The sequence below is a fragment of the Triticum urartu genome, chromosome 3, assembly GCF_003073215.2.
Source record: "Triticum urartu cultivar G1812 chromosome 3, Tu2.1, whole genome shotgun sequence".
In the NCBI taxonomy this organism is placed as follows: Eukaryota; Viridiplantae; Streptophyta; class Magnoliopsida; order Poales; family Poaceae; genus Triticum; species Triticum urartu.
In genome coordinates this window covers 719,235,178-719,249,456 of record NC_053024.1, presented here as the reverse complement: position 1 = coordinate 719,249,456, position 14,279 = coordinate 719,235,178, and the positions used below count along the sequence as shown (strand labels likewise).

Here is a 14,279-nt window from a genome sequence, read left to right as displayed (position 1 = left end):
TGAAAAATAACCAGTGATATGATCCTTCATCTCCTTATCTTGTCTCCAGATCCCTGAGTCATCTAAGAGCTTCTTTATATCATTTCTCTTTTTCCTGGGCGTGGCTGTGTTATGAAAGAACGACATATTACGATCCCTGTGCGTCAACCAGTTTGCATGACTTCTTTGTAGCCAGAAAATTTCCTCTTGCTCCAAAAGGTTCTCAATTACCATAATTATCTCCGATTACCAGAAAATTTGCTTCTGTCAGCAACGAGACTTTGTATTCATTAACCCATGCCTCAGTCTCTCTAATTCTTTTTTTAATTGATTAATTCTCCTCTTCGGGCCCTTTAGAGTTTCACGATGTGAACTGTGCAAATCGGCGTGCATGGCTCTCATTCGATCAGCAAGTGAAGGGCTAATACCTTCTGACTTAGATTTTTCCCAAGATGTCTTAACAGTTTCAGTGATAGTCTCTTCCTTTAGCCACCTAGATTCAAATTGTTTTGCACGCCCCTCAGGTAGTCTGAAAATATTATCATCCAGATAATCCATGTCCAGTACCAACGGGTGATGGTCAGAATGAACCATTACTAGGGAAAAGCCTAGCAGTAGCGTCAGTTTTAGGTATAGCAGTTGCGCGGGGTACTGCACTACTGCTACAGCGCTGCAGCTAAAGGGTAGCAGTAGCGCGTGTTTGACCGCGCTACTGATATACCTACTTAGCAGTAGCGCTTTTGGGAAACGCGCTACTGGTAGTTAGTGGCAGCGCGCCTCTCTACCCGCGTGATGTCTACTACGCAACTTTATTCTTGTAGACTCGTGTTGGGCCTCCAAGCGTAGAGTTTTGTAGGACAGTAGCAATTTTCCCTCAAGTGGATGACCTAAGGTTTATCAATCCGTGGGAGGTGTAGGATGAAGATGGTCTCTCTCAAACAACTCTGCAACCAAATAATAAAAAATCTCTTGTGTCCCCAACACACCCAATACAATGGTAAGTTGTATAGGTGCACTAGTTCGGCGAAGAGATGATGATACAAGTGCAATATGGATGCTAGATATTGAATTTTTGTAATCTGAAATTATAAAAACAACAAGGTAGCAAATAGTAAACGGGCACAAAAACGGTATTGCAATGCTTAGAAACAAGGCCTAGGGTCCGTACTTTCACTAGTGTGATCTCCCAACAGTGTTAATATAGTTGAATCATATGTGAATCCCTCAAGTGTGGCCTAGAATTCACTCCAAAATTACTTGTTATATAGAAATTGTTGTCGGGCACGAAACCACCACAAAGCTATTCTTTAGAATAACACCTTAAGATGCAAATCAACCTCCCAGGTGCAGCTCTGGCCCATTGAGTTCCTTCTGGTCCATAAAAAATCTTCATGGAGTTTCGCGGTGTTTGGACTCCGTTTGATATTGATTTCCTGCAATGTAAAAAACAAGCAAAAAAACCGCAACTAACACTGGGTCAATAGGTTAGTCCCAAAAAATGATATAAAGTTGTTATGAAATGATTGTAAAACATTCAAGAATGATAAAATAACAGCATGAATACTTCATTAATTATAGATACGTTGGAGACGTACCAACATCCCCAAGATTAATTCCTACTCGTCCTCAAGTAGGTAAATGATAAAAATAATAATTTATGAAGTGTGAATGCTAACAAAGTGAACAAGTTTGATCAATGGCAATTTCAATCATTTTTCCTAGCATCATAACATCAATTCTTTCTTATAAATCTTCTAACGTTATAGTGGTAACCAATTCACATGTTAAGGCTCAAACAATGAACTCTCTTGAAACTCAACAACCTATGTTCTTAGTCACTAAGCAATTGCAATTCAACTTATTCAACAGAGTTTAAAGAACAGGAATCCGTTTGAAGAATGGGCGAATTACGGGCAAGCAGTTTGAAGACCAGGAAACTCTCCCATCCCACTAATAGAGCACCCCAAAATCCCCTTCCTCACAGCCTCTAATGCGAAATTGATACTCTTAACAAAAATTGGAAGGCCATGAATATGCCGTTTCTTAATAATTACAGCGGAAATCACTCTCTTATCCCCGTTTGAATAAAAAACGTCAGCTTCCAGCGAGGTATACATAGCCTTGGCCATCCCCCACTAATTACTCTTACCAAAATCTGTGTCAGTTAAAGAATCTACCAATGCTGGCTCCGCCTTCAAATCGTGAAAGGAAAACATGGCAGGTCCCTCCGAGGCGCCCCCCTCCAAATCAGCGGAAATCACGGCCCTACTCGATCCGATCGAGCTTTCCCTATGTAGAATCGAAGGGATCTCACCTGCCAAGGTGCTGGCAATCTCCTTTACTCTCCTTCTAGACAACTCCAGGCATTGTGTCCGATCTGTCACCCGCGGCACGATTCGCTTCGATCTCGCTCGGATCTCCTCCCAATCCGGCATGTTGAAGGGGCCCACCTCGAGGCCCACTCCAGGAGGGACGCGCCCTTCCTCCGGCGGAGCCGCCGGCGTCGGAGCTCTGGAGTGGTTATGCTCCCTAATGAATCGACGACGAGATGCCTATGGTGACTTTGTAAATTTCAAGATGATATGCCGCCTGTTTTTTGAAGCTGCTCATAGAGGTAGGGTGTGCGTGTGTGCGTTCATGGAGTGACTGTATGCGCGTGTATATGAGCGCTTACGTCTGTACTGTGTTAAAAAAAACTAAATAAAATTTAAAAATTCTGATTTTTGTACATGTTCTTGTTAGTGTAACAACCGTGCTTGACAATTTTCATGTGAAACAGGATGACTGTGCTTCATCGGTGAAAAACAAATAAGGCCCGTTCGGAAGTCCTCCAGATTCAGAAAATCCACATCTCCAGGTTCCAACGCCAGCTTCCAGCTTCCTGTGAGATGTTGCGTGCGTTCGGGAGGCTGTGACCAGCTTCTCCCTTCGCTGCATGGGCTGGCGCTGGGCTACAGGGACATGGGCTGTTAGGGAACGCAGATGGTGATATGGGCTGCCGGCCCAGTTCGGAGTCAAAGGTGTGGAAGCGTCCACGTCTACTCGCTGGCTCGTACAGGAGCTCGGGAGGAAATAGATCGAACCGGTATGCAACTTCTCGTTTTGAGCTGGAAGCTGGGAGCTGGGTTGGACTAGCTTCTTGTTTTTCCACTGGCAGGGTCGTTTGCTTCGCGAAGCCAGATTCTTGGAGTTGCCGCATTCGGGACGGCTTCACGCGCTGAGACTAGAAGCTGGGAGCAGGAGAGGATCCGAACGGGGCCTAAGTGTAGCATTTGTCGTTTGACTTTTTTTTGCATAGATCAAAATACTCTTTCCTCGTAAAAATTTGCAGGTAGCATTTTGGCATGACAATAAATATATCTGTTATTTTTTAAAAAATGGACATTTGCAAAAACCATTTTGGTGGGCAGGAGCATATGCTCCATAGAGCAGATTTGGATTTCTGACAACTTACTACGTATTTCAGCTATCAGGGGAAGTTAGCAGAAAATATACTCCCGAGAAGTTATAAAGAGCTGCCTTGTTAGCTTAGTTGTTTGTCTTTTAACGCGGACATGGGGTATCTACATCTGAGCTCAAATGCTCCCTTATGAATAGTAAAACAAAAAAATAGTAAAAAAACTCAAAAATTCTGAAATTGTTTTGTGGTAAACTTAGACAAATGTTTTGTTTGCTTGCAAAATTTTAGCACAAAATGACATTCTTCGAAGTCGTGACAAAAAACAAAATCGATGTTCCAAAAATGCTAGTTTGAAAACATTTTGGAGTGCTGAATTTTTTTTGCCATGCCTTTCACGCATGTCATTTGTGCTAAAATTTTGCAAGCATACAAAACATTTGTCAAAGTTTATCATAAAAAAATCATAAATTGTTTTACTATTTATTTTGATTTTACTTTTCATGGGGGAGCATTTGACAAACCGGTTTGGAAGTTAAAGTCAAGTAGCCCTTCCCTACAAATATTAAACACCTCAAAGAATTACCCCTGAAACTATTCCCTATTTGTTCAAATTTTTCAAAAATAGTCCTTATCTCTAAAGCCTACATATCCTTCTAAAAGAGCACGCATGGCCCAACCATTGGCGCCGTAATACTTGCCTCCCCTCCTATAAATACCCCGTCATCGGCCCTCTAAGTCCCAATCCTCCTTCAAGCCCTAGACCTTGCAGCCCAAATCCCAATGCCACGTCACCCACCATGGTCCACATAAGGTCCTATGCCACCAGTGCTCCATGGTGGCTAATGGGGGCCTATTCGGCGAACGTCTCCTTGTCCCCCTCCAGGGCTCCTACACCGCGCCCCATCGTTGTCTTCACGCCACCGTCCTCCTCCTTCTCCTCCAACGGCAAGGACGAGGACAACTTAGACTCCAACTCTTATTTGCAGTCCAAATTCAAAGTCAATGTGACATTCATGTGGTTTACAGTATGCAATAATAAATCTTCTTTGTAAAAAGAAACATGCAATCACACTGTTATGATCCTCATCACTTCAACTTTTAACTGTGATGATATATATGAAAACATGGATACAGAAATTAATTGCAATGGGTATGAATGAAGAAATGAAATAAATGAGTACAGAAAGGAGGTTATTTGTCGGTTAAACTGCATATAGACTGTATTCTCAATCAACTGATGACACTACAGAGCCAGGGACTCTTAATAGTAGTTCCTCTAGATAGATGGATAAAAAGAATTACTCAACACATTAATAACATACTACTAAATGATACTAGTACGTAGTTTTACTGATAAGTGATAAGACACCACACTTGTACTGTGAAGGAACAATCCCGGAGCATATCTATACTAACATATAGTACTAGAATGATAGTTTACTGATAACGCGCCACTACTTCGCTCCAGCAAAATAAAACTGGTTGATGAATGGCAGGCCATGCAGCTCAGCAACCACAAAGCCGGAGCACCAGAACAAGGGTAGAATTGCTCAGAATCTTGTAGTCCGCCAGGGTGCGCTGGTCCTCCAGCTGCTCGCCAGCAAAGAGGATGCGCTGCTGTCTAGGGGGAATGGACTCTTTCTCATAGATCTTCACCTTGACACTGTTGATGGTGTCCGAGCTCCCGACCTCAAGGGTCAGGGTCTTCCCGTCCAGGGACTTGACAATGATTTGGATCATCCTACTTTCTACTGGCCTACACGGGAGGAGTATGAGGAGAAGAGTGGACCCTTTTGAAATGTTGTGGTCAGCCAAGGTGCGCCTGTCGTCCTCTAGCTGTTTGTTGGCAAAGATGAGGCACTGCTGGACCTTGGGAAAGCTCTCAATGTCTTCGATCTTGGCCTTCACCTTGTCAATGGTGTCTAGGCTGTCGACCTCGAGAGTGATGGTCCTTCCTCTCAGCGTCTCCGTCACGAAGATTTGCATCTTTTCTTGGAGGTCAAGCGTGGAATCATGCCTTATGCCGTAATCAGCCAATGTACGGCTGTCTTCCAGCTGCACCCCGTCGAAGACGAGGCCGTACTGCTCCTGGATCTTTGCCTTGATGGTGTAAACGGTGTCTGACAAGTGGACCCCTCTGAGACAGATTTTCCTGCCGGCGAGATTCTTGACAAAGATGTGCACTTTGGATGGGCTAGCAAACCAAAAAACACCAATTATTAGACAATATTTAGGCTGCAGAACAATACACAAAAAACTCTGTAAATATCTTGTTTCTACAAAAACATGGTATCCACTAAGCTTACCATGCAAAGTTCAAGACTTGAGCAACCATAAAAATACACATGGTATCACTCAGTTCTGTATATTGAAGAGACTAGTTATAAGTATTCATCAAGTGATACTTCTATTCGGTTGACACATGTTCTTAACCATGTAGCAACAATTTTCATGTGTGTGCCCAGCAATTATCCATCAACTGCAACGATGGATGGTGTCATCTTAGTATGGACAATCATATAGGACATGTGGCAACTTCAACACATGTCTTACTGTGTAGTAACGAAGGTGCACCATTCGATTCTTGCGGCAGTGGAAACAAGATTCTTGTCCGTGTATGATGACTCGCCTTCAGCAAGCTTTGCTACCTATCATGTCGGGACAAACATCAAATTTCACCCACTTTCCTCCTTATCGATCATCGCACACCCCTCTATTCCCTCTCATCACAATTGTATTCGATGATGGATATCATTAGATGTGCATGAGGTGAATTTACATGTGACTAACCAAATCAAAGGGAAAGGCTATTTTGTTGATTATCCTCCATATGAAAACAAAGGTACAACTACAAACAAAGACAACTCACTAATCCGACACTTTAACGAATTTGCATGGCCAATATAGCTGGAGAAGAACAATCATGGCGAAAACAAAGGCTAGCTTTGTGTGCAGATTTGGAAGCTTTTCAATATTAACACGGTAATAGTATGCACTATTTTTTATGGAGGGGGTTGTTCGTATGTTCTTTTTCTAAGCAATAAACATCTCAAATAAATAAAAACAGGAGAAGAAGCAGAAAGCACACATGTACAAACCATATCTGGTTTTAGTCCAATCGACCAACTATTGCTTGTTTTTCTGACAAATGTTTTTCGTTGTGAACAGAAAAGATGAAACTACAGCTCAGTATAACGATGTAATGTTCTGTCCAGGATATAACACATAGACATAAGCTTTTTTCCGTGGATAGGATATAACAAGCAATCACAATAACATAATTACAAGGCTTGATTACAAATTGCATTGATTGCAAGGATCAAGATTAATAAACAATTTAAAAGCCTTGACTAACATGAAAATCACATCTTCAATTACCGATTGGCATATAAATTACAGATTAAAAATTAATAGAACAGTTACAAGTGTTGTGCGATATTTTAGTTCCTTTTTCAAAGAAATATGTAGCTACAATATAAGTGTTCATAATGGGACTATTAGCACCTGAGGAGTACTTTAACACTGGAAACTTATATTTGACAGGCCGAAGAAGAGTCGATTTGATTCATTTAGCCAGCTGAGGGGTCTAAGTTGACCAAGTATGTGTTCCAGAATCTGATAATAGAGTTTATCAGGTGAACAAAATGCTTTCCTAACAGGATATTGCACTGATCCTAACAGCAACCGAGGGGCTGATTTGCACCTAGCAGCTAGTATTAACTGCAGGAAACACACATGTAAAACAGAAAAACTGTCTAAAGAGTAAAAACAGAACTCCGATCACTTACTCGTGTATGTTGGCACCGTCAATCTGCAACGAATGGCTGCCACCGTCTTCGTTGTACCTGCCGCTGCTGCTGCTGTCGCCAACTTCCTCCTCAGAATCTGCCAAGCCCATCAAAACATAAGCAAGCCGCTCAACGACCCCGTACAGAACAAAGAATGTGATGCGTATGCATCGTCCTCACCATCCTTGCTACCTTCTGTGCCAGAGGTAGAGAAAGCAGGAGCAGCTTCCTCGACATAGTCTTCCAGCTTGGGAAGAGCGGGCGACAGGTGCAGGCGCTTCTTCGGTGGCATTCTGGCAGGCAGTCTGTCAAGGATTTGATTTTCATGTTAGTAAAGGATTCTGCGCAGGCATCTCTTATATTTCTTTACAGAGGGAGTTCTAGAATATCTAACGATTTTGGACAATCTTTTTATCTTGTGCATATAAACAAAACAAAATTTCAAAAATAGTAAGTGTCTAACTTATTAGATTCTGTGGTGCGAGGACCAAGGGTACAATAACAAGAACTGCCATGTATATCACCGATCTCTAGATGAAGAGTTTCTTTCGCGAGAAGCAATGATGGACAATTTTAATCCTAAGATCTAATGTAACATATAAGATGGTATGAGGTTAGCAACAAATTCCATGAGACCACGCAACCCTCCAATGTAATCCTACCTGACACGGACTGTAGGATCTAGAGAGGCTAAAATTCACCCAATCCATATGCGAACAATTGCACGGCGGTAGACCCGAGGGATGGAAATCAGTTACATTCATTATAAAAAAATCAAACAGTGGTGCACCAACTACAATGGCATCAAAAAACAACTACCGTGAGGAACACAGGCATCACAATCAAAGCAGCAGGGCTGTTTTTGAGGGGCATCGCAGCAAACACAAGGGCAGATGCATCTCGGTAGCCTACACTAGAGCAGCAGGGCTCTCAAGAACACTAGAGCAGCGGCGGATGCACACGGAGAAGAAGGAGGACTCACGGCGCGGACGAACAAGATGAAAGGGAGAGGGAGCGGATTAGGGCCTACCGAAAGGAGGAAGACCTCCGTCCGCTCCGCTCGAGTAGGGCGGCGCGGCGGCGGCGGCGGAGGAGGAGGAGGAAGGAGAGCGGTGCAAGCGAGAGACAGAAAGAGGGATTTCATTTTTTTTAATAAGGATTAGGAAAAAAAGGAGAGGAGAGGAAAGACGGGGATTATACAATATACAAAAAAAGGAGAGGTGTCGTCACTGACGACGTTGGCCCTAGCCCCACACCAAGACATGACTTCTCTTTTTGAGAATATTGTCATTGATCCATTCATCACAAGTTGCAGTACAACGCACATAAATAGAATCACCCAAAAAGGGCAGAGGAAGATATGAGTCGAAGAACACTTGTAGAATATTCCCACATAAAATAGGAAAAACAAGAAAGTTCCTAGGAATAACTGCACTCGTCAGCGCTACCACATACCATCGCCGGAGTTGAGGAAGTACCATTGTCAAATTGGGCTTTGTGAGCCGATTGAGAGGCTTGCCGTTGGCGAATCGAATTCGCCGTGGCGCGTCGACCGGGGGACATCCTCGTACTCCTCGGTCCTCACATCCCAGAACCGCTGCTTGCCGCCGACGTGGTCGAGGCACAACACATGAACCGTCATCCACATACCACCATCCCAGATCATGGACCATAGTCTTCCCATGTACATGGACGGTGCCGCTTTGGGCAACCGCCAGCAGCCCACCAAAGGACACCAGATATGTTGCAGCAGCAAAAAAACAACAGAAGACAATCTCTCATGGATCCCTCGACCTCCTTGCCATGGCGTTGCCAAGATTTAGCCGATGTTAGGCAACAGACTTGGTCACCTCAGGAGGCTCAGGAGCGCCCACGCTCCTGCCCACGATCACCACTACGCCAACGTTGTGGAACTGGCTGCGGCCACTATAAATATGTACCCCCCCCCCCTCTCTGTATCTCGATCCAAGCAATGAGAACTAGATTACAGCAGTTTTACCATGGTATCAGACATCGATCCCTACCTCCCTCCTCGCGATGAACCAACCCCGGCCGGGGAACACCACCACCACCTCCTCTTTCCGACTGCACTCTCTCCGCGGACCACCCTTCCATGGCTACACCAGCCAGCCCTCTTCTATCCCTTGTCCTTCCTTTCTCCCCTCTCTTTCAGCGACACATTACGATATCACTCCCTTCATCCCCATTGTTCTGGACTAAACAGCCACAACTACTATCGCTGGCGCCATCTCTTTGAGATTCATCTTGGTCGTTGCTCTCTTCTCCACCACATCTCCGGCGCATGTCCTCCCCGCTCCTAGCGATCCCGCTGGGTCAAGGACGACTGCTATCATCCAGTGGTTATACACACGCATCTCGACCGAGCCTTTCAACCTGTGGTCACCGACGGCGCCAACCGCACGCGTGATATCTGGGCCGAACTCCGTCGGCTCTTCAGGACACCGTGATGCTCGGGTCTCCCGCCCTCAACACGGAACTCCGCACGATCACAGGGCGATGGCCCCCGTGGGGGTCTTCTGTCAGCGCATCAAGGCGATCGGCGACGAGCTTCGGGAGCTGGGTGAGGTGGTTGCCGATCGCTCTCTCCTGCACGCCCTCATGGGCGGGCTCGATGAGCGGTTTGCGCAGCAAGCGACCCTCAACCCTCTCCTCCGCCCGCTGCCCACGCTCGCCGAGGCCCGCTCCATGCTTCAGATGGAGGAGAGAACCAGGCGCGCAAGGCCAGCGTCCCGCGTCTCTTCCACGCCACCACGCACCCTGCTGCATCGGCTCCTGCCCCGACTCCAGCCGCGCCTCCCGGGTCGTCCCCAACACAACCGCCCCCTGGGTGGCGCCCAAGCCCAAACTACAAGGGCAAGAACCCCGTCTACCATCCTCCTCAGCCGCGTTCGTCGGGGGCGTCCTCGTCCTCCTCTGCGCCGCCACCTGCATCATCATCGAGGCCTGCGCTGGCCCCGCCCGCGTCTTCACCACTATGGCGCCCTTCGCACGATCCTTGGACCGGGCTCGTCCAGACCTGGTAGATGCCGTGGTCTGCGCCCTCTCCCTATGGCGCCCCTCCTGCGTACGGCGGCGCCTGGACGCCACCTGGCATGCGGCCTCAGCTCGGTGCCCCGGGGCTCCTTGGGCCGCGGCCTCCGCCGCAAGCCTACCCGGCATATGTGCCTCTTTATCAAGCTTCGCCCCCGCCAACGGCTCCATCAGCGTACCACTACGGGGGCCCCTCTGCCTCACCTTGGGATCAGGCACCGCCCGCGCCCGCTGCTGCATCACCATGGGGTCAGGCGCCGGCGGCGGCTCCTACTGCTGCCTCGTCCTCTACACCGACCGTGCGACCTGAGACCAGGCTGCCTTCCTCGCGGCCATGAATTCCCTTACCACCCAAGACACAGGTACGGAGTGGATTTTTGATTCTGGTGCATCCTCACACATGTCCGCATCTGGCTCCTCTCTTTCCTCCCTCCAACCTTCTCTTTTTCCTTCCATAACAGTAGGCAATGGTTCCTCCATCCCTATTACGGGCACTGGTTCTACTATGCTTTTTCCTAACCTATCCTTGCGTGAAGTTCTTGTTGCGCCCGCTCTAATCAAAAACTTGATCTCTGTTCGCAAGTTCACCATTGACAACCTTGTTTCTGTTGAGTTTGATCCCCTGGGTGTTTCTGTGAAGGATCTTCGCAGCAAGAAAGTGATCGCTCGGTTCAATAGTTCTGACGACCTGTACACTGTCCGCGGCGTCGCTTCATCACCGTCCGTCCACGCCATGGTTGCTTCCATCTCACTTTGGCATCGACGGTTTGGACACCCCAACAGCGCCACCACGACCACTCTTCTTCGCGAGTTCCAGTTGCCGCATGTTCGCGAGGCTCATGACTACCCCTTGTGTCAAACCTGTCAAATGGGCAAGCATGTTAGATTGCCCTTTAGTTCTTCTACTACTCGTAGTTATTTCCCTTTCGAATTGCTACATTGTGATCTGTGGCAGTCCCCTGTCCCTAATGTTTCCGGTTTTAAATTCTATCTTGTAATCGTGGATGACTACTCGCATTTCATATGGACATTTCCTCTTCGCTTCAAATCTGACGTGCACACTGTATTTGTCAACTTCCAACGCTATGTGTATACTCATTTCTCTCTTCCCATTCGTTTTCTTCAGTGTGACAATGTGCGAGAATTCAACAACACTCGCAATCATGATTTTTTTCTTCATCACGACATCCTTCTCCGCTTCTTGTGTCCCTATACTTCTCCTCAAAATGGAAAGGCTGAACGGTCCCTCCGTAGCATCAACGACATCCTACGCCTCTTTTACTCCAAGCTTCCATGCCACCACAATACTGAGTCGAATCCCTTCGTCATGCCACCTTTCTTCTCAATATTCGACCCACTACCACATGCCCCAAGTTCTCTCCATACGAATCTCTCTTTCTCTCCCCTCCTGCCTATTCCGACCTTCGCATATTTGGTTGCTTGTGCTTTCCAAATCTCTCCGCCACCACAATCCACAAACTTGCCCCATGATCATTGCCTTGTGTTTTCCTTGGCTATTCCGACGATCATCGTGGCTATCGCTGCCTTCATCTTCCCTCTAGTCGGATCATCATCTCTCGACATGTCACGTTCGACGAACACACGTTTCCCTTCGCAGAAAATCGCTCTGACAGTCCCTCCTCCCCCCTCTCAAATACTCCTGCTCAGGTCACACCGCTCATGCCTTCCTGGATCGACGTGCATGCCGTGCATGGCGCTGTTCACGTCGATCGGCCGCCATCCGGCCACTCGCCACCCACCGCTGCTCACCCCACGTCGCTTTCTCCCACTACCCCACCAACCCCACACACTGCAACACCACCAGTCCCGCCCCATGCATCCCCCCCGACCCCACCGCATGCAGCCACACCGGACCCGTGCCATGCAGCCACCTTGGCCCCACCCCATGCCACCGCTTCCGCCTCCTCTGTCACACCCATAAACAACTCCTCTCCCTCCCTCCTGCCCCACCACTCTGCTTCTTCTACCTCTCGCTCCGTCGCTCCTCCCCTCCCACCTCGCGCAGTTCCCGTTCCTACGCCTGACAACGCCCACACCATGCGCACCCGCAGCAAAGCTGGTTTCAGTCTTCCTCAACGTCGCCTCAATCTCACCGCCTCCGTCTCCTCGCCCCCTATCTCACCAATCCCTACTTCCTACAAAGCAGCCTTGCTTGATCCGCACTAGTTCCAAGCCATGAGGGACGAACATGACGCACTCCTCCAGAATCATACCTGGTCTCTTGTTCCCCGTCCTCCCGGCGCCAATGTTGTCTCGGGGAAGTGGGTTTTTCGCCACAAATTCAACTCTGACGGCTCGCTCGCGCGCTATAAAGCCCGATGGGTTTGTCGCGGCGACTCGCAGCAACCGGGTATTGATTTCGACGAGACTTTCTCTCCGGTGGTTAAACCCAGTACCATTCGTGTCGTGCTTAGCCTCGCGGTCTCCTCAGCTTGGCCGATCCACCAACTTGACATGAAAAACGCTTTCCTCCATGGATCTCTCAATGAAACCATGTACTGTCGGCAGCCCCTCGGGTTTTCTCATCCCACCTATCCTGATCATGTTTGCCATCTGCAGAAATTGCTCTACGGCTTAAAACAGGCTCCACGTGCTTGGTTTCAACGTTTTGCTGCGTTCCTTCACACCATTGGTTTCCACCCTTCTCGGTCTGACTCCTCTCTCTTTATCTTCAAAACGGATGCTCACGTTGCGTATCTTCTTTTATACGTTGACGACATTGTCCTCACCGCCTCTTCACCCTCTTTCCTTGAGCACGTCATTTCCTCTCTACGGGCGGAATTCTGCATGACAGACCTCGGGCACCTCCATCATTTCCTCGGGATCGCCGTTTCCCGCTCTTCTTCGGGACTCTTTCTGTCCCAACGACAGTACGCCCTCGACATCCTCTCCAAGGCTGGGATGCTCGACTGCCATCCGACGCGCACTCCTGCTGAAACAGGGTCAAAACTTTCTTCCGGTAGTGACACTGTCCCCGATGCCACTCTTTACCGTAGCCTCGCAAGAGCCTTGCAGTACATGACCCTCACTCGCCCTGAGCTCACCTACTCTGTCGAGCAGGCTTGTCTCTTCATGCATGATCCCCGTCTCCCGCACCTCAAACACATCCATCGCATCCTCCGCTACCTCAAGGGCACCCTAGACCATGGCCTCGTCATCAACACCTCCTCCCCCACACTCTTACAGCGTACTCTGATGCGGACTGGGCAGGATGCCCGGACATTCGACGATCTACCTCCGGATACTGTGTTTATTTGGGTGATAATCTGATTTCTTGGTCCTCTAAAAGGCAGCTAACAGTTTCCAGGTCCTCCGCGGAAGCTTAATATCGCTCTGTCGCACACGCTGTTGCTGAAACAGTTTGGCTTCGTCAGCTCCTCGGCGAAATTCACCGACCCATTCACCAGGCCACTATTGTGTATTGTGATAATATCTCTGCTGTATACATGTCATGTAATCCTGTTCAGCATCGTAGAACAAAGCATATAGAGATAGACATACACTTTGTAAGAGAGAAGGTAGCCTTAGGTGAGGTCAGAGTTCTTCATGTTCCCACCAGTGCTCAGTTCGCAGACATCTTCACCAAGGGGTTGCCGCCTGCGACCTTCGTCGACCTCCGCTCCAGTCTCAACGTTGTCCCGCCCGACGCTGACACTGCGGGGGGGTGTTAGGCAACAGACTTGGTCACCTCAGGAGGCTCAGGAGCGCCCACGCTCCTGCCCACGATCACCACTACGCCAACGTTGTGGAACTGGCTGCGGCCACTATATGTACCCCCCTCTCTCTCTCTGTATCTCGATCAAGCAATGAGAAACTAGATTACAACAGTTTTACAGCCGAGACCAGGGAAAACTTATTCCAACCGCTGAGGTCGCTACCATACAAACCACGACGTGGGAAACACGGATCCTAACCCTAACTACATGACTAAGGCGGAGATCCGGGATCCCCTCCCCCACCAGTCACCGGAGTGGCGGAGGAGGCGAGAGCCCCCGGCCTCGCTGGCGGAGGTAGGAGACTGGACGCGGTCCTTTCGTCAC

At 48.1% G+C, this 14,279-nt stretch overlaps 1 pseudogene; it reads right to left on the bottom strand.

Moving 5' to 3' along the window:
* LOC125546184 overlaps positions 1-14,279 on the bottom strand; it is a 177,181-nt pseudogene that overhangs the window by 74,719 nt on the left and 88,183 nt on the right.